Consider the following 20407-nt stretch of genomic DNA (forward strand, 5'->3'; position numbering starts at 1 on the left):
CTAGTGGCAATTTGGCAGGGCCCGGTGGCCTGTGTGGGAAAGTAACTCACCCTGGATCCAGGGGTTTGTGGGGGCAATAGCCTGGTAAGTATTAGGGGTGAAAGTTACCTCCGGAGGGGAGGGGCACCCAAAGGTAGAATGTCCTAACGCGTATGTCGGTGGAACCTGTACTCCATCAATCTCAGAGAAGGTTGGCCAGACCTTATCTGGGAATCTGGAGGTATTCTCCCTGACTGATCCTATTAATTAATATGCCGGTGTCTGTGCGGCTGGTTACCAGCAATCTGGTAAATGGAAAAAAAACACAGAGCTGAATGGTGCCTGAGTGGGTTACGGCTCACGTGGTTATGTCTCATGGTGTCTGGTGAGGGGGTGGTGAAGTCACGTACCTATATTGCCTGGTCAATAGCAGCCACTGCAGCTTGCAGCGGTCAGTGTGCTGGGAACAGGATGAAACGAGGCGGGAGCAGCAGTAGCAGCGGGCGATGGGACTCCGCCGCAGCCTGCGGGGCCCTAGTTGCCCCGGGCCGGCAGGATGCAGCGGGGCGGTGGGCAGGACACGGTGCGGCTGTTCCACGTGGCCGCGGAGGACCAGGCAGCGGTGGCTCAGCGGCTGTTCTGCGTGGCCGTGTAGGACCTGGTGGCGGTGGGGTGGTGGCAGCGGCGGCAGTAGCGGCGGCCGCCCCACGTGGTCGTGCCCGCGTCTGCCCTGGGGGTGGACTGGCGGTGGACGCAAACCGCTGCGCTCTGCTCCCGGGGTTCGGCACCAATGATAGCTTTGACTCGCAGCGGCGCGTCCACAGACACCAGATACAAGCAGCTCTGTGTTTTTGGAAGTTTAATTAGGAGAGTGGGGGGGTAGTGAGGACCATGTCGCATGAAGGGAGAGAGAGGGGAGAGAGGGAAGAGAGAGAGAAAGATGGAGGAAAGGATCCATATATATATATATATATATATATATATATATATATATATATATACACACACATATATATATATATATATATATATGTTGTGACGTAGCAGTCCAGGTAAAGGTGGGAGCTGAACCCAATGAATTCTGGGAATATCCGTTGTCTTGATGACAGGTCTGTGGGCCCGCCCACATCTGCCGTGCTGGGTGCTAACACTAAGGACTTTCACTTGTTATCATTGGAACTATGTTTAAATATGTTCATCTGACCTGAGGTCTTCCCAGATTCTGCCTGCTATCTAAGGCTTCTACAGGTTATCATTGGGGCATAAGGCCTTCTTGGCAGACATTGTGTCTAAGGTCTTCTGCATGTTCTCACTGGGTCTTAAATTCTCACTAGAGCTTAAAGTATTTTCCAGGATCTCACTGGTGCCTAAATTTTTTATAAGTTCTCACAAGTTATATAAGGCCTTTAATAAGATTTTACTGGATCTGTAGACTTTCCCAATGTCCTTACAGTAGCTTAAAAATTTCTGCATGTTCTGATTGTGGCTTAAGGCTTTCTCTATGTTCTTACTGCAATCAAAGGTCTTCTGTTATGCCTCGTTTAGGCCTTAGGTCTTCCCCAGGTTCCCATTAATGCCTAAAACCTTTTGTAGGTCTTCACTGGTGCTAAAGACAAAAGGTTCTCACTGAACTCTAAGGCCTTCTTCAAACTCTCAGTGAAACCCAAGGTTCCCATGTTCTCACTGGGCCTTAGCCTTTCCTAGATTTTTACAGGTAAGGCCTTCCACAGGTCCTTACTGGACAAAAGCCCTCCCAGTTTGTCACTAGGTCCTAAAGCTTTTCCTGGATTCTCATTGTAGCTAATTTAGACCCTCCTTCTTTCTCTCTGTGTTGCTCATGCACATGTGTGTATTTCTCAATAATGTCTGGCTGGGGGTCTCTGTACTTGCTTTCATCTGCTACTGGAGGAAGACTCTCTCATGACAACTGGACCAGGCACTAATCTATGAGTAATCTACCTAATGATATACTAATTTCATTAATTTCTTTTGAGCAGTATTGTTTGGTGCTACCCTAGGTCTCTGAGCTATCCAGTCTCTAATTATTAGCCATTCAAGTAATATTTGGCTTGGGCTCCCTCTCAGGGAATTAAATCAGACACTGGTAGGCCCCTCCCACAAATTCTGTACTACCATTGCCCCCGCACATCATGCAGGCAGAACTGATTGTTGGTCAAAGGTTTTGTGGCTGAATTGATGTCCATGTAATTCTTTCAGTAGCCTGCAGAATACCCTCCTGTTCTTTTTAACAAAAATCCCAAACGTTCAATTTTCCAATAAAGCTTTAGGAGCCAGATTTGGAGAGAAAGCTTGTTAGCTCAGATAGGCAGGGAAAGCACCCAGCTGACCTTCCTGCTCAGCCACATCCCACAAGGATATTCTCCTCCGCACATCTCAAAAACTTTAAAACTGAATGTCCCTACCCTCTACTTCCTGTGCATCTCTATCCATCCTCCTGACTTCTCCTATGTTTAGCTTCTGCCAATGGCTTGCTTGCTCTTCCTCTTGATCTGTGGTTGATTCTACTTAATCCTGTTTACAATCAGAAGAGGCTTGGATTAGAGGTGTGTGCTATGAGCCACACCACAACTAGAAACAGGTTTATCGAGGAAATAACACAAAATTGGGGTTGACAGTGTGATCAAATATCCTGCCACACCTTCTCACACCAATGAGACTAGAATGTAGGGTTGATGGTTCCATGCAGGCACCAGCACTGCCTTTTCACATTCAACAAACTGTGTGGATGTTGTTCTGGGTAGTGGGGCCCCACTGTTTCCATAAAGCAGTGTTCTGTCATAGCATCAGCTTGGGTTATTTGGGAATCTCCATGGGACCCCCTCAGCCAACAACTCAACCAAATGCAACCTAGTCCTGCCACTGGAAGCCTTGCTTGACTAGAAGAGATGGCCAATCAAGACTCTATATTCCCCATTAGGAGGAGTCCTCACTAGGATCACCTCCAGAAATTCCAGAAATGTTCCACTGCACTAGGTTTCTATACTAACTCCCCCAACTGCCTCCAGTTCCAGAAATCTCTCACCATACTCTCTCCCTCCATCCCATCTACACCCTCAACCTGATAACTTGTTCCTGTCCCCACCTTCCCCTAATCCACATACAAAATCTATTTTATTTCCATTCATACAATACCCTAGACCCCCACCTTTTTACCTAACCTCTCTGGATGTACAGATTATAGCTTGTTTATCATTTACTTAATGGCTAACATCTACTTATAAGTGACTACATATCATCCTTGTCTTTCTGTGTCCGGATTACCTCACTCAGGATGATATTTCCCCCTAGTTCCATCTGTTTGCTTTCAAATTTCATGATGTCATTTTCTTAACAGCTGATTAATACTCCATTGTGCAAATATACCACAATTTATTTAGTCTTTCTTATTTTGAGAAACATCTACATTGTTTCCAGTTTCTGGGAGTATGAATAAAGCCACAGTGAATATAACTGAGCAAGTGTTCTTTAGGTATGATGGTATGTACCCAAGAGTGTTACAGACTTATCTTGATGTAGCTCGATTTCTAATTTTCTGAGGAACTAACACATTGATTTCCATAGTAGCTGTAGAATTTTGTACTCCCACCAGCAATGGACAAGTATTCCTCTTGCTCCACATCCTCTCTAGCATGAGCTGTCACTGTGTTATTGATCTTAGTCATTCTGACATGTGTAAGATGAAATCTCAAAGTACTTTTTATTTGCATTTTCTGATAGCTAAGAACATTGAACATTACTTTGCTTCTCAGCCATTTGAGATTCCTTTATTGAGAATTCTCTATTTAGACCTCTGTTTCATTTTTAATTGGTTTATTAGGTTTGTTGTTTATTTGCTTGCTTTTGGTATCTAGTTTCTTGAATTACATATTTTGGATATTAGTCCTTTATTGGGTGTGGAGTTGGTAAAAACCTTTTCCCAGTCTGTAGATTGCTGCTTTGTCCAATTGACAGTGTGTTTTGCCTTAAAGAAGCTTTTCAGTTTCCTGAGGTCTCATGTATTAATTGTTGATCTCACTGGGCCTTAACGCTTTGCTCCAGGTCACATCAGACTTCAGGCATTAACTAGGTTTTCACTGGGGCTATAATTTATTTTGAATGTTCATAGGCTATATAAGAACTGGGGCAGGCCTTAAACCTCCTGCAAGTTCTCATTAAGGTTTTTTTTTTTCATGGTCTCAATGGAGAATAAGGTCTTTCTCTTGTCATCGCTGAGACATAAAGTTTCACTAGGTTCTAACTGAAGATCTAATCCCATTGAGCTGGATAGTTTGCTATCAATTTGATACAAGGTAAAATTATCAGAGTGGAAGGAACATAAATTTACAGAATATCTCCATAAGATTGGGGTGTAACAAAGTTTATACAGCATTTTCTTAATTAGTGATTAACTGTGGAGGGCTATGTGTAGTTGTGCTATGGGCTCAATACCAATGCAAGCTAAGCAAGCCAATAAGCAACTCCTTCTGTTCCAGAATATTTATTTGATCACGCTGAGATTGTATACTGGAAAAACCTGTCCCTAGTTGTGTGGCTCATCCCTAGCACACATCTTTAATCCAAGCATATTGCAGGATATTTAACCACACTGTGAGATTGTATACTGGAAAACCCAGTTTATAGTTATGGTGTGGATCAGTCCTTACACATGCCTTTAATCCAAGAGTTTTCTGTTTATTGTAAACAAGATTGAATAAGATCAACTGTAGGTGAACAGGCAGAGGAAGCAACCACTAGACAGGGGGTGAACATAGGACAAAACCATCGAAAGGAAGTCAGGAGAATGGATAGAGAGACAAAGAGGAAGTAGAAGAAGAGGAAGTAGATAGTCAGTTGGATGGGTTTAAAAGGCAGTGTAGAGAAGTGAATGGGTTTTTTCCTTCTGGGGTCCCTGTTGAGTCAGACAGTCTACTGGCTGCTTGCTCTGCCTCTCTGAGGTAGCAGGTTTTCACCAGGTGGGCTGGCTCCTAAGTCTTCATTTGGTAAATTCCACTAATTATGAATTTGTTTTGTAAACAAAACCCATCCATGGCTTCTGCTTCAACTCCTGCTTCAAGTTTTTTTCCTGTTTTGAGTTTCTCTCCTGACTTCCTTTCATAATGAAGAACAATATAGAAAACTGTAAGTTAAAAACATAAAACTTTAATCAACAACTTGATTTTGGTCATGGGATTACATTGCAACATAGAAACCCTAATTAAGACACTAAGTAACCACTGAGGCATAGAGACTTAGGTTTTTATTGGGGTCTGAGGCCTTTCCAGATTCTCACTAGTGTTTAAGGAAGGCCTTCCTCTCTGAGGACTAAAGTCCACACAGGTTGTCACTGGGGACTCAGGCTTTCTCTGAATTATTACTGGGTCTGAAAGCCTTGCCCAGATTCTCACTGGAGGCTAAGGTATCACCCAGAATTTCACTGCTGTCCAATAAACATCTGATATGCTCAAGGTTCTAAGAGTAATTCAACAGGTTTTCTGCCTGTCTGAAGGCATTACATATGTTCTTATTGTGGCTTAAACCTTTCAGAAGATGCTCGTCTGAGCCTCAAGTCTTCTCCAGGGTCTAACTGGGATCTAAGGCCTTCTCTACAGACTCATTCAGACCTTCCTCAGGTCAAGTTGGATTTTATAACTTTCTACAATTTCTGACTGAGGCTTAATACTTTTCATAGTTTCTCACTGCAGTCAAGGGCCATTTCCAAAGTCTTGTCTGAGGCGTGATGAGGCTTTCTCCAGCTTCTTAGTGAGACTGAGGGAATTCCCTGATGTCTCCTTGCGGGCTAAGGCTTTCCTTAGTTTCTCAGTAGGGTACAAGAAAGTCCACAGTTTTTCAATGTGTCTTAAAGCCTTTCCACATTGTGCCTGGGATCTAAGGCCTTCCCCATATTCTCACTGAGTCATAAAGCCTTGCCCAGGTTCTCAATGTCTTAAGACATTAACCAGGATCTCACTGTTACCTAAAAGTGTAACCAAGTTCTCAGAGTCAATAAAGGCATGGACAGATTTTAATGTGTCTGTAGAGCTTCTGTGTGTTCTCACTGTGGCCTAAAACCTTTTACAGTTTTTCTCTAGAGATTAAAGAATTGCTTATATCCTTAATGTGGCCTGAGGTCTTTCCCATGTTCTTACTGGGTCTTAATGCTTCATCAGGTTTCCGCTGGGGCCAATGGCCTCATCCAGGTAATCCCTAGGATCTTACTTAGGGTTTCTGCCACTGGAGTCTAAGGAATCCCCAGATTCTCACTGGGTATAAGGTCTTCTGCATGTCATGTCCTTAGGCCTTGCCCATGCTTTTTCTGGGTCTTTGAGCCAAGACAAGGTTATCGCAGAAGTCTAAGGTGTTACAAAGGACATTGTTGGTTACAAGGGCCTATATGTCCTTTGACAGGATGTTTTAAGTCTAAAGGCTTCCCACCCTCCATGTTCTTATTGTGTCCTAGAACTTTCAGCAGGTTCTCAATGGGTATGAAGGCTTTCTCTAGTTTTTCATGGGATCTAAGCCCTTCTCCAAAGTCTTATTGAGGCCTTAGGCCTTCCCCAGATCCTCAATGGAGCATACAACTTTCAACAGGTTCTTACTGGGACTTAAGATCTTAGTGAATTCTCTCTATGATTAAAGGCCTTCTCCAAAGTCTTATGAAGTTTTTCATTGCCCAGGTTTTGAATGTGGATTAAAGCTTCCTATAGATTTTCACAGGAATGCAAATCATGACTCAGAGTCTCACTGAGGCCTAAACATTTCCCAAGTTCTCATAGGTTCCATAATTATTTCCATAAGTTTTTACTGGGTTTAAGGCCCCCATGTCTTTATGTTGAAGAGGAAATCTCTGGTTTCTTTGTGGACTCATTATGTCATGTGATATTTTGCAGACATATGAAAGGATGTATGATGAGTAGAAACAATATAAATATAACCCACAGACAGTGTGATAAAGCTCTTGAATTGGTTTGCCTTGCACCATGTGGCTGATCTTCACTTGTATTGACTTTATAGAGAATAATTCTCCAGAGAACTTCTCATAATACTCTGAGGACTCCTGCTGAATGGTGGAGCCTCTCAGGTATTTTTCAGGATAGTACTTCCACTGCTGATTAGTGTTTGGTGTTTGTTAGTGCATCGGACTGCTGACAACAAAGACTGGAATAGCCCCCAATGAACTATTTCTAAACAGGTCTGCAGCCCCCATTCTTACTAACCTTTCTCTTCCCCTACCTCTTGTGGGTGTTGCTGTGTTAAAGAATCCCTAACACAGTAGGTATTGAAAAATCTAAGAGTACACAGTATGGACTAAAACTTTATGCAGATTCTCACTGAACCTTAAGGCCTTTGTCTAGTCCACAAAGGGACCTAGGGCCTTCTACAAAGTCTCATTCACACCTTAAAGTTTTCCAGGTTCTTACTGTTCTATAGAACCTTCTACATATTCTCACTGGAACTCAAGGTATTTCTGTGTGTCGGTGGAATGGATGGTTTTCTACTGTTCTCACTGGATCTTAAAACTTCATTGGGTCTTACAGAGACTGAAGACCTTCTAAAATTGTCATTGTGAACTAAGGACTACTGCGTGTCCTTATTGGGTCTAAAATATTTGCCAAGGTTCTCACTGAAGCCTAAGGTTTTACAAAGGGGCTCACTGATGCCTAAAACCTTTCAAAGTTCTCTCCCATTCTATAAGGCTAATCAACATCAGGCTTTCACGTGGTCTGAGATGTCTCCATGTTCTCACTGTGGTCTAAACCTTTCTACAGGTTCTCACTCATGCTAAAAGGCCTTCTACAGGTTCTCACTGAGATGTAAGGCTTTCTCCAAGACTCACTGAAGCTTAAGAACTTGCCTAGTTCTTACTGAGGCCTAAGGCCTTCCCAGGCTGTCACTCAATCTTCAAGCCTTGCCCAGGTACTTTCTCGAGCCTATGGCATGCCCGGTATTTCACCTGTGCCTTGAAGTTCTTCCAAATTTTTATGAAGCCTATAATGCCTTTGCCAGATTTTCACTGGGTCTGAAAACTTTCCCAGTGTTCTCACTGTGGCCTATGAGGTATCACAGGTCATCATTGGGGTAAAGGCAATCTCTACATTCTCACTGTGATGTAAGGCCTTCTGCCTTCCCCAAGTTCACACTGGAGACTAATATGTTCTACAGGTTCTCATAGCATGATAAGCTCTCCCCCGAAGTCTCATTGAGAACTAACACCTTCCCTATGTTCTCATTGTGGTTAAAACTTTCTACAGGTTCTTATGTGTATCTAAGGCCTTCTCTGCTGTTTTAAACAAAATATTGAACATTCAACATTGCCAAAAGACTTGGGAGTCAGATCCTGGGGTGAAAGCCTGCTATTTTAGAAAGCCAAGGAAAACACACAACTGACCTTCTTCTTCAGCCAACATCCCAAAAGGAAAAGGAAGTTCTCCTTCTCCACTCCAACCCAGAACTCAAGTTAAATTGAATGTTACTCTCTTCTACTTCCCATGTACCTCTCTATCCATCCTCCTGACTTACCCTTATTCTCTCTCTAATTTGTTTTTCTGTGTTCCATCCTGGTCAACTAGTTGCTTGCTCTTTCTTTTGACCTCTGGTTGATTTTATTTAATCTTGTTTAAAATAAACAGGAAGTGTTTTGATTAAAGGTATGTGCTAGAGCTGAGCCACACAAAAACAAGAACCATATTTTTCCTGTAAATAAGATAATCTTGGGGTTCACAATGTGATCAAATATTCCTGCAACAAGAGACTCCAGTGACAAACTATGGAACTCTTTTTTTAAAATTTATTTACTTAATGTATATGAGTACCCTACTGCTCTCATCAGACACAGCAGAAGAGAGTATCAGATCCTATTACAGATGATTGTGAGTCACCATGTGGTTGTTGGGAATTGAACCCAGGACCTCTGGAAGAGTAGTCATTGTTCTTAATTGCTAAGCCATCTCACCAGCCCCTACTGTGGAACTCTTTTAAGACCTAATGGAGAGTTAGATAAGGCCTTAGATTGAAATAAGGACCTGTAGAAGGTCTTAAGGCCCAAGGACAACATGCAAAAAGATTCAGGCCACAGTAAGTACATATGGAAGGCTTTCTTACCCAGAAAAAAATGTATCAAAGGTCTTACAACATTTGTGAGAAACTGGGAAATTTTTTAGGCCCAAGTGAGTACTTTTGTAATACCTTAGGCTTCATTAAGAACCTAGGTAATAGGATAGGGTAGTGCTACACAGAGAAACCTTATCTCAACAAAACAAAACAAACTTTACACTGGAGAGAATCCAGGAAGGTTTTAAACTCAATTGACATCCTGGGACTGGACTTAGGCCTCAGGGATAATATAGGGAAGGCCTTAGGCCTTTGGTTAAGGCCTAGATTACAGTTTCAATCTGGAGAAGGTCTTAAGTCCTAATGAGAACCAGTAGAATGTATTAGATCATCCTTAGAACCCGGGAAATCCCTAAGGCATCAGTGGGACTTTAAAAAAGTCCTTGGATCCTATTGAAAACTTAGAAAATTCCTATAGCCCTAATGAGAAAGTTGTGGGTCACTGAGAGTATAAGATTAAGTTTTCAAATTGTACTGCGAGGGATATGAGTCTCGCCCCAGCTAGCTGGAATAAAAAGCCTCTTGCAGATTGCATCAAGTCTGTGTCTTGGTGGTGTGTGGGGTCATTGCTCCCGGGATTTGAGTGTGGGGGTCCCTCCCGGAATCTCACAAGAGAAATTGGGAAGACCCAGGCCTCAAAGAGAGCTGGGTTGAAGCACAAAACTGCAGAAGTCCTTAAGCAATAGTGTAAAACTATAGAATAGTTTAGGTCAACAGGAAGAACACAGGGAAAGTCTTTCATATCCAATGAAAAGGAGATTTTGGAGAAGCCCATACATTCCACAGAGAACCTTGAGAAGGCCTGTAGCCTCAGTGGAAACCTGTAGAAACCTGTGGCCTAGACTACAGGGAAAATCTCCAGAGCCAGCAACAGCCTGGCAAAAGCCCAATAGTTCCTGTGAAAACACAGAGGTCTGTGTAGATCCTGAAGATTTCCATAAACTCCACTTAGCACATGGACAAGGCTTTATGACCTAGTGACAAACTGAGAAACCCATAGAAGGCTGTAGACAACAGTTAAGAATCTGGGAAGGTTGCTGGGCAGTGATGGAACACGCCTTTAATGCCAGCACTAGGGAGGAAGAAGCAGGCAGATTTCTGAGTTTGAGGCCAGCCTGGTCTACAGAGTGAGTTCCAGGACAGCCAGGACTATACAGAGAAACCTTATCTTGAACAAAAAAATCTGGGAAGATCTTAGGGCACAGTGAAAACCAGGGAAGCCCTTAAGCTATGATGTGACTTTGGGGAAGGGCCTTAGCAGTCAGAATCTCCTGAATTTTTTATGTTATAGTGAGAAAATGGGAGAAGGCATACAGGCCCAGTGAAAATATATCAAAGGACTTATAGAACCTGTAAGAGTTTTGGAAAAGTTTTAGGTGCCAGTGAGACCCTGAATAATACCATAGGCTCCAGTGAGCAACTGGGCAAAACTTTAAGAAACAGTGAGAACATCAGGGAGGCCTTTTAACCCAGTGATAACCTGGGATACATTAGGTGCCAGTGAGTACCTGTAGCAGGCTTTAGGCCACACTATGAACCTGGGATGGCCATCGACTTCTGTGATATTGAAAGACCCCCCAGAACTGGGGAGATACTTACTCAAGTCTTGGGATGACGCAACCACCCAATGATTCACGAGAGACCGAACTTGTTGTAATCACATGAGGTTTATTCCAGATCTGGGGTCGAACTCATCATAGCCTGGCAGGCCAGAGGGGTTCGACCACGAGCACAAGGAGTAAGTGGTATTTAAAGGGAAAAACCACAAACTAGGGGGGTGAAAGGGTTACCAGGGAAACATAACAAGAGAACAATGGAAAATTCCAAAGGAATCCACTACCTAGCTGAGTCAGATCACAAGGAAGTCATCCTGCACACTCATTGTCTAGAGCAATGTGGTTTGGTCAACGCTTTCTTCTTAATGGCTGACCACTCCTAGGACTAATTAGATAACTTATATCCTGTTTCTGGAACTGACCAGTCCACCTTCCTGGCTCGTGACAGAGACTTCCTATGCCTTCTTTAAGTAAAGGTTACACATTATGCATACATTTCTATTAAATGCTCTCATTTTAAATTCTAAGATCCTCCAGCCTTTCAATATCCTGGGAATAGCCTTATAAGCCAGTGAGAAACTGAGGAATCCTTAAAACCCAATGAGAAATAGAAAAGTCTTAGGTTCCATTGAGACGCTAAGGAATGCCTTAATATCCACTGAGAACCAGAGGAAGGCTTAAAGTTTCAGTGAAACTTTGAAGGAGCCCTTATTTTGCAATGTGAACATGAGGAAGCTGAAGTAATAAAGTAAAAAAACAAAGCTGTAGAAGCAAGGTTCTAGGAATATAGAAACCAAGTTTTTGAGAATATAGAAACAAAGTTCTGGGAATGTAGAAATAAAGTAAAATAAGGGGGCCATGTTCCAGCTTCTGTAAGCAGGGAGCAGTGTGGAAACAAAGTTTTACAGTAGCAAGCAGCAGCTTCAGACACTGAGAAGTTGTGTTCCAGAGATAGCCAAGGATATGTTGTAAAACCAAAGTTTTGGTGGTCAGAATATTGAGTCAGACCGACCAGGCTAAGACCGGCCAAAACAAAAATAACTGGTGGTCTCAATGACATTATGATCCACGGAAACAAGATGAGCAATTCTTGGAATAATCTCTAACTCCCCCCCCCCCCCCCCCCCCCCCCGCCCCAGTGGTGAATTTTGAAAAACGCCACAAACTGTCACCCTGACCTTGCTGATGACAATCCCCCCCACCCCCACCTAGTTACTCAGCCCCTTCCCAGCGACTTTTCAAGGCCAGGTGCAGAGCTGGATAGGGAAGTTGGCTGACTAAGCCAGGAACAGCCCCCTGAGCAAGGCAACCAATGCCTGATGAGATCTTTTGTCCTGTGTTCCACTAACCAGAATAAACCAGCCAGCTTTATTGTCGAAATCTACACTCTGTAAAGTATAAAAGATGTGTGCTTTCTGAGTTTGGGGTTGTCTCACCTTGCATGGCTGAGCAACCCCACATGCATTGGCCACCCACATTGGATCAATAAACTTCATGTTATTACAACGATCTATTGTCAATCTGTGTTCTCTGGGTTGAGGCAAGATTACAGCATTGGTGCATGGGCCGGGAAGGCCAGGAAGGTACTCCGGGAGACCCACAATTGGCCTTCTGATTGGAGGTATGCTCGAGCAAGTCTGTGTTGCTTTCTGTTTCATGTTGTCTGCATTTCTGTTTTGTGTTGTCTGCTGTCTGTGTTTGCTTCTGTGTTTGCGAGACCAGCACGGGGTTCAAGTCCCTTCATAGGTGGTCTTTGGTTTTGGGGTTAGAGTCCCCAGGCTCAGGTGAGATGGGTTCAAGTCCCTTCGTGGGTGGTTTCAGATGGCAGTGTGTAAGTTACATCCTGTCTCAGAGTTTCATTGCTGTAACAACATGACTACAGAGACTCTTATAAAGGAAAACATTTAAGTTGGGCTGGCTTATGGTTCAGAGGTTTGGTCCAATATCATCATGGGTGGAAGCATGGCTGCATAAAACAGACAGGCCTCTAAAAATGTAGCTAAGAGTTCTATACCCTAATTAGCAGGCAGCAGGAAGATAAACTTCCTTCAACAGGCCACACCTCCTAAAAGTGCCACTCCCTATGAGCCTTTGGGGGCCATTTTCAGGCCATGGTCTTTCATATTTGCCTCCAGAAAAAAACAAGGAGAGATCAGAGGGTGGGAGACTGGAAAGAAATGTCAAGCAGCAGGGGATGGTGGCAAAGAAGCCAGAGTTTGAGCATGGATTAGTGGAGCCATAAAAATGTAGCCATGTGGGCCGGCCAATTGGAGCTAAGAGCAGCCCAGATGAAATATAGTAAGGAATAACTTGGGTTATGGATAGGGAGTAGATTCTAACAGCATTGAGTGTAGGCAGCTGCCCAGCTACTGTGCTGCTGAAGGCATATAAAAGTATAAAGGCTGTGTGTATCTTTCATTCCGGAACATAAATGGTCTAAGAGTGGTGGAAACACCAGGCTGGGATTTACTAATTGTTGGAAACCAAAAGCACTCTCTGAGCTCTCTCTGGCTTGACCCGCTGCTAACCTCAGCTCTGGCGGAGACACCCCGGAGCCAAGAGGCTTGAGAACCAGGGTCCTAGTTTAATACCAAGCTGTCCTTAGCTTGGAATTTCTCTCAAGGATTCTGCCTTGTTAGACAGGTTTTCCTCAGAGCTAGCAATAGAGGTCAAACACATTCCTTAGGACAGTCCACAATAGTTAGAAATGTTTTACATACTAGAGAGTAATCGAAAGGCTTCCCTCACTCAAGGACATTAGCTAGAAGTGTTAGATCAGAACCTCCTAGTCCTTGCCTTCATCAGAACCAGAGAATTAGCATAGAAATACCAAAATACTTCAACAGGGAGGGCTCTACTGCTCTTTTGCCTGCTTCATACCTGGCTACCTACTGACCTTGAAGTGGTGGTCACTTGCCTACGTGACCTCAGTCTTGTGTCTCTTGCTGTAACCCCTGCCTGCCTACGTGACTCTTGTCATCAGCTGAGAGGTGCCTGGAGCTGATCTTCACAGAGACAACTCCCCAAGATAAGGCTGCAATATGTCTCGGGTCCCCTTATTGAACATCCGGCCAAATGTTCCCCTCTCCTCCTTTGTTCCAGCCGAATTCCCCTCATCCCCTCCTCATTTTCTTTTTCTGTAACGTATATATACTGGCCACTGGTCATTCATAAACGAGGCTTTGACAAAAGATTTGCAAGGACTTCCTCTCCTTTTTTCTACTCGTTCTATTCCAGGTCTAGTTCCCCTTGAAACCCACAGAATAACTAGATCCCTCGGGTCTGGGATAACTAATAGTTTTTTACTCCAGGTAGCTTTTATAAGACTATGATTTGGGGGGCTGGTGAGATGGTTCAGCAGTTAAGAGCACCAACTGCTCTTCTAGAGGTCATGAGTTCAAATCCCAGCAACCACATGGTGGCTCACAACCATCTGTAATGAGAAACAAATAATAAAGAACCTACGGCCCGGAGTGAGTGGGGGGGCGCACAGCGAGCAGAGCCAGAGCAAGAGGGAGAAAGGGAAGGGAAAGAAGAAAGAGGAGGAGGAGGAAGAGAAGAAGGAAAAGGCCACAAATACAGTCCATAGGGATACTGGGAACTTTTCTGATCCTTTTATAGTGAACCATTATAGAATCACAGGGATATTTGTTTTGTTTTATATAATTTAGTTTATTCACACAGCTAAAGCTTAACAGTGAGCAAAGACAGAGAAGCTAGATAAATATTATTGTGAACGTGAGTTGAACTTAGGAATGTATAAACTATTTATTAAACATATATTGTTCTTTATTTAATTTTTTTGAAGTTTGGTATTGAACAGTATTGAACAGTTAGCAAAGACATAAGTAGTTAGCCATATACTTCTAAGGTTCTGTTAACCTGAGTATACTTTTAAAACCTTAGGGATTTTTTATTATATAAAGCCCATCCTAGTCTAAAATGTTTTGGAAGGCTCACTAGGACTGAGATTTTATAACTGCTGCCTTATGCCATGTGGTCATGTTAAGATGGTGAGTCAAATGTCATATACTCTTCATACATATGGCTGCCAGTCATATGGTTGTTTCCATCTCGATGAGGTCATCAGCCAAGATGGAGGAGAGCCACAAGGTTGCTATTTCAAATGTCTGTTTCTCTAGTACATCTACTTTTCAAATGAGGGTTGAATCCAAGTTACATGCACACACACTAACACGAATTTGCTGTAGCAAACTAAGACTACTTACGAAGAGATTTTTAACTGTGAGCCTTTAGTTATAAGTTTAAAGACAAATTTTGTTACAAATGTTGTAGATTTTTTTTATCATAATGAATAAATTTACAAATCCTGAGATAGAGTTTACAGCATAGTTTTAAGAGATTTTTTTGAAAGCAGAATGTAGAAAAATTCTGCAGATAAAACGTTTTTGAGATAGGAGATTTTTGAGCCCAGACAATAGACAGTGAACACTGCAGGAAGAAGCTGAGAGTTGCACCAAACAGCAAGGAGGGTACTTTCTGTGGTGTGTGTGTGTGTGTGTGTGTGTGTGTGTGTGTGTGTGTGTGTCCTGTGTGTGTTTGTGTGTGTGCCCGGGGCTTTTTCTATTAGTAACTGATTTGCCTGGACTTGTCCAGTTCTTAAGCCTAGTTTGCTGAACTGCCAATTTGAAGCCTGTCGTGCAGTGAATCTAGCCTTCTCATTCCCCCCTTCAATTCTGGGCCATCTCGAATCTTTGAGATATTTAATAAATTCGTTCCGTAACAAACCTATCTAAAGCATTGATTATGTAGGGACCACAAGTCAAAGCTAACAGTAGTAGGATCTGCCTTGTTTTGTGACTAAGGTCATGGATTCCTTGACTACCCCTGAGTGGTCAACATAGAAACAGCATTCCTCACCTAAGGTTGCATCCTTCCTCCTGGGGGAACAGCAAGTTTAGGCATCTTATGTAAGACTACTTCTGCCAGAGAGGAGAGGAAATCTTGCAGGGTCGTGATGGACTTCTCCATCTCCTATATATATCTGCATTTATTTTTTATCTTGGAGTATTAGGGGTGAGGTCCCTACACTAGCAGCTGCAGCCAGCCCTATGCCAAGGAGAGAACCTAGTAACACAGTGGAAGTGGCCATCCTTTTAACTCAGCTGATGAGTCTGATGGATGAGTTGCTTAGCAAACTCCTTAGGTAGGATGGTTCAGTCTTCAGAGGCCAGCAAGTAGGGTCTGCCTTGTAGTCTCTTTGCGACTAAGCAGCCATCAGACTCTTCTGTGAACTCCTTGGCATTGCATCTGACAGTGTTCATCTTTAGCAGTATATTCACACCTAGCCAGGAGCACCGGGGGGCAGCAAAGCTACCAGGATGTCAGCAGTGAAAGCTCAGTTGACCACCCTTTCAGCTTTATCAGCTAGCCTGTTCCCTTGGGCTGTTTCTCATGTCCTTTTCTGATGCCCAGGGCAATGAATTATGGCCACTTTTTCCAATAAAGAAATTATTATTTTTTCTTATTTTTGATGTTTTTTTTTTCCTTCAGCAGTCAATAATCTCATCTACTGTTAGTATAAATGTTAGCTATGGCTCCTTTTTGCCAGTTTTAAAGCCTGGGTTAGAGCCTTTCATTTAACTTTCTGGGCTGAAGTTCCTGGCAGCAAAACATTTGCCCAAAATACAGAGTCTAAGTTCATTTCCCTGGATACCTGCTTCCATTCTGGATGAATCTGCTCTCATCCATGAAGTAGATATGTGCCACATCTTGCCAGGGTATGTATTAGCGTTTTGTATAAACTCCACCCCCACAGACACCTGGCAGCAGCCAGGTATGCTCCCCCCAATGGTTGCGTGGCAATGGCCAGGTAGGCCTGGTCCTATAAAAAAGGCTGCTTGCCCCCTCCTCTCTCTCTCACTCCTGCTTCTCTCTCTTGCCTCTTGCCCCTTTGTTCCCCCTCTCTCCTCACTCATTCACTCCCCCCCCACCCTGTCTCTCCACATGGTCATGGCCACCCCCTACTTCTCTCCTCTCTCCTCTCTGCCTTTCTCTGCCTCTGCAACCCTCTTAACTCCCCTCCCCATGCCCTAAATAAACTCTATTCTATACTATACCGGTGTGTGTCTGATCTCTCAGGGGGAAGGGATGCCTCAGCACGGGCCCACCAAGGAACCCCTTCTCCAACACCCCACCAGAACATATTCTTATAGCTCTTTTTTTTTTTTTATGATCAAAACATTGGTGCCGTGACTCAGATCTTGAAACTGCAGGTTTGCATCCCACCTCAGCTACCACAAGAGATCCGATCCGTGCTCCCTAGCCCAAGATCCGGTAAGCCTCCATCCCTTCCCATCTCCATGGTCCCGGGGGAGAGTTCTTGAGCTCAGAGCTACTCCCATGATGTCCTTGAGGATGGGAGACATTCAGTTTTTCACTTTTAAAACTTTTCCACTTGGGTGAGATTCCCCTCTCCTTAGAGACAGTTTCTTTCTATGACTGAGAATTCCAGGCGGGCTGCTCTCTGGCTCAGCAGCACCAGAGCTCTGAGCACTAGACTTTCTCTTCCCCTCTCCCTCATTTGCAACCCGCCGCAGACTAGTTCAGCCGGTTCTCCTGCCTGCCTGAGACCCCACCTGCTGCCCTTCTTGCCCCATGCCAGTGTAGAGAGCTTTTGGTACTGCTAACGGAAATTTGGCAGGTACTTGTCACTGGGCTTAAGAAAGTAGGCTCAGATAAGAATATTCACATTTGGGCTAATACAAGGATCAAGGTGAACACAGCCAAGGAATGTGTGACTTCCCTTTTATCTTGGTAATCCCGGTAAGCCCCCAGACCCAGAGACTTGGGGACTTGGTTTATTGTATTGTTTGATTATTACCTGGTGTGATCGCTCTGTTCATTGCCTTGTTTAATCACTTTGTCTTTGATCTGAGAACTGACCCTATTCTCTGCTAGTACCTAGAATGGTTTAAAAGATGGCTGGAAAAATTAAAGCCTCTTCAGCCTCAGCACTGGCCGGAGTCAGGTTATGCTTGTCTAACTGTCCTTTTCTTTTCACTTGCTGCCCTTCCCCCTCTGCTCCTGAGCCCTGCTCCTGGTTCTCAGCCTGAAAAGTGGGTCCCTGCCCCTTACGTCCTGCCAGAGGCCCTCTGCCAGAGGCCCTGTCTGTTAGATTTGACACAGTCAAATGGGCCCATTCAGTTTCACATTTCCTGCTACCCGACTGCGGAAGCTCACAAACACACCTGTATGTTGATTGATAGGGAGTTTCTCCAGTCAGCAAGAGGGCCCTTGATTTCCTAGATAGAGCCTGGCCCATTCCCAGATAGAGCCTGGACAGCTCTTTTCTGGGGGGTAAGGGGTTGGCATTTCACAGCCACGGTCCTTATGACCAGTCTCCCAGCTGACTTACAAGTTAGTACATCGACCCATTGGACGACCATTCCCTCGAAAGCAGCTCTCGTTCCCTTCCCCTTCCAGGCTCTTGCAGCCATTCCAAATCCTCCTTACCAAGGTAGAGCTCTTTCCAGAGTAAGCCTGGGGCTTACTGGGGAGCCTCTAGGGGGCCCTCGTGACAACTTGGGCCATTAGCCCGGCTGATTTCTTTTTGGTTTTTGGACTGTTCTCAGGACGCCAATATGAATAATCCATTAGCCCTCCCCCCCAATGGATGCTGCGTTATCTTCGAATGTATATTTTAAGGGATCTTCACACATACTGCCAGCAGTCTGGTAAATGGAAAAAGTCCTCTATGCCCAAGCATTTAATTATCCACGCTCCCACACCCCTGTCCTGTTCTCACGGTCTGCGTGCTCTGTTTGTGTCATAAGCCTGAACTGGACAAACTCATTTTCTGTCACCATGATTTTATGCCACTGCTGCCAGCTTTCTTACTCTAGTCCATATGTCTCTTTGCTAATACAGCAATATACTTTTCTCTACCTACACAACCTGTCAAAGTTATTTAAGAGTCTCATCTCTATCCTGTCTTGACTACTGCTATTAAATTCTACTTGGTTATAACTAATCTGTGTAGTGCTCAATCTTGTCAGAAGTTTGCTAACTATTAAGTTTTTGACAGACGGAATTCCCAAAAGCCTCTAAAGTTTCTCCCACAAGGTCTCAGAAGACGTGGACACAGCTTCAAGATACTGCCTGGATCGCGATATGATAATCACTGAAATATGCAGTGGACAAACTGGATACTCGTGAGTCAAATGACTTGGCTAAAATAAAGGTAAGCCATTTCTCATGTCACGCATATCCATTCCACAGAGAAAAAACCCTGCATCTTCTGTGCTCGAAGCCAGACTGACAGCCCGTCACCATTGATACCATGGTAACCACAGAGAACTGTTGGCTAGTGGACTCTGCCACTTTTTAAATAATATGTAACTGGTATAAAACTGCTAGATTTTTGTTTATTTCTCAGAATTCTGACTAATTGACAGCTAGAAGAAAGCTTTCACAGATATAATCTGTTATCTCCTTACCTAACCTGTGTTTCAATTAATTAAATGCTTCATATTTCCTCTTCTTGCTATGTCACTGTCCTAATATTATCTGAGTTCCTATAAATTTGCCTAACTCTAATAAAACATTCCACTATACAATCCAAACTTTTTTTTTTTTTTTTTTGGTTTTTCAAGACAGGGTTTCTCTGTATAACCCTGGCTGTCCTGGAACTCACTCTGTAGATCAGGCTGGCCTCGAACTCAGAAATCCGCCTGCCTCTGCCTCCCAAGTGCTGGAATTAAAGGCGTGCACCACCACTGCCCGGCTACGATCCAACTTTTTAATCTTGTTCCTTCTGTTCCACAAAAGGCTCATCTTAAAGAATGCTCGTGTTGCTAATTCATGTTATCTCTTTTATAAGTTTATAAGCTACAGAAAATCCACTCAGATCCTCCTCTCATGGACCAAATAGACTCCATCTAGATAAGTACATCTGCCCAAAGTTCTCACTTACTAACTATTCCAAAGGGTGGGATTCCTCTGGGTTTCAAATGTACATCTTCAGGAAATTTAGCCGGGCGGGTGGTAGCGCACACCTTTAATCCTAGCACTTGGGAGGCAGGGGTAGGCAGATTTCTGAGTTCTAGGCCAGCCTGGTCTACAGAGTGAGTACCAGGACAGCCGGGGCTACACAGAGAAACCCTGTCTCGAAAAACCAAATCTCCCAAATCTACCTATAATAAATGTACATCATGTCAAGTCCAGGTTCTCTCTACAGCCAGGGCAGCTCCAGAGAAGCAACCTTCAGATGCTCCATCTCCTCTCAGACACAGACGCTTCTTACTGGACCTGTTCCTTCTGACCTATCCTCAGATGGCTTCACAAGCCCTGGACAGCAAGGAAGCAGCCAACTCTCCTAAGACTGGACAAACATCCCCATACCCATTCCTCTGGGTTCCCCAGTGTTAGCATGAAGCAGCCAGATATCACCGATGACCCTATTCCTGCTTCATCACCACCTTTCTAATTTTTTCTTTCTTAACTAAACCAAAATGGGGGAATGTCAGCATTCTGTATAAATTCCACGCCCTCCCCCCCCAGATACCTGGCAGTAGCCAGGTATGCTCCTTCCCATGGTTACCTGACAACAGCCTGGTAGGCCTGGCCCTATAAAAGGGGCTGCTTGCCCCCTCCTCTCTCTCGTACTCCTGCTTCTGAAAGACTGAATTTAGAAATTTGGGAAAAGCATGTTAATGGAAATGCATTAATGTATAACCCTTACTTAAAGAAGGCATAGGAAGTCTCTGTAATGAGCCAGGAAGGTGGACTGGTCAGTTCCAGGA

This window comes from Mastomys coucha, unplaced genomic scaffold (genome assembly GCF_008632895.1).
Source record: "Mastomys coucha isolate ucsf_1 unplaced genomic scaffold, UCSF_Mcou_1 pScaffold21, whole genome shotgun sequence".
Taxonomy (NCBI): domain Eukaryota; kingdom Metazoa; phylum Chordata; class Mammalia; order Rodentia; family Muridae; genus Mastomys; species Mastomys coucha.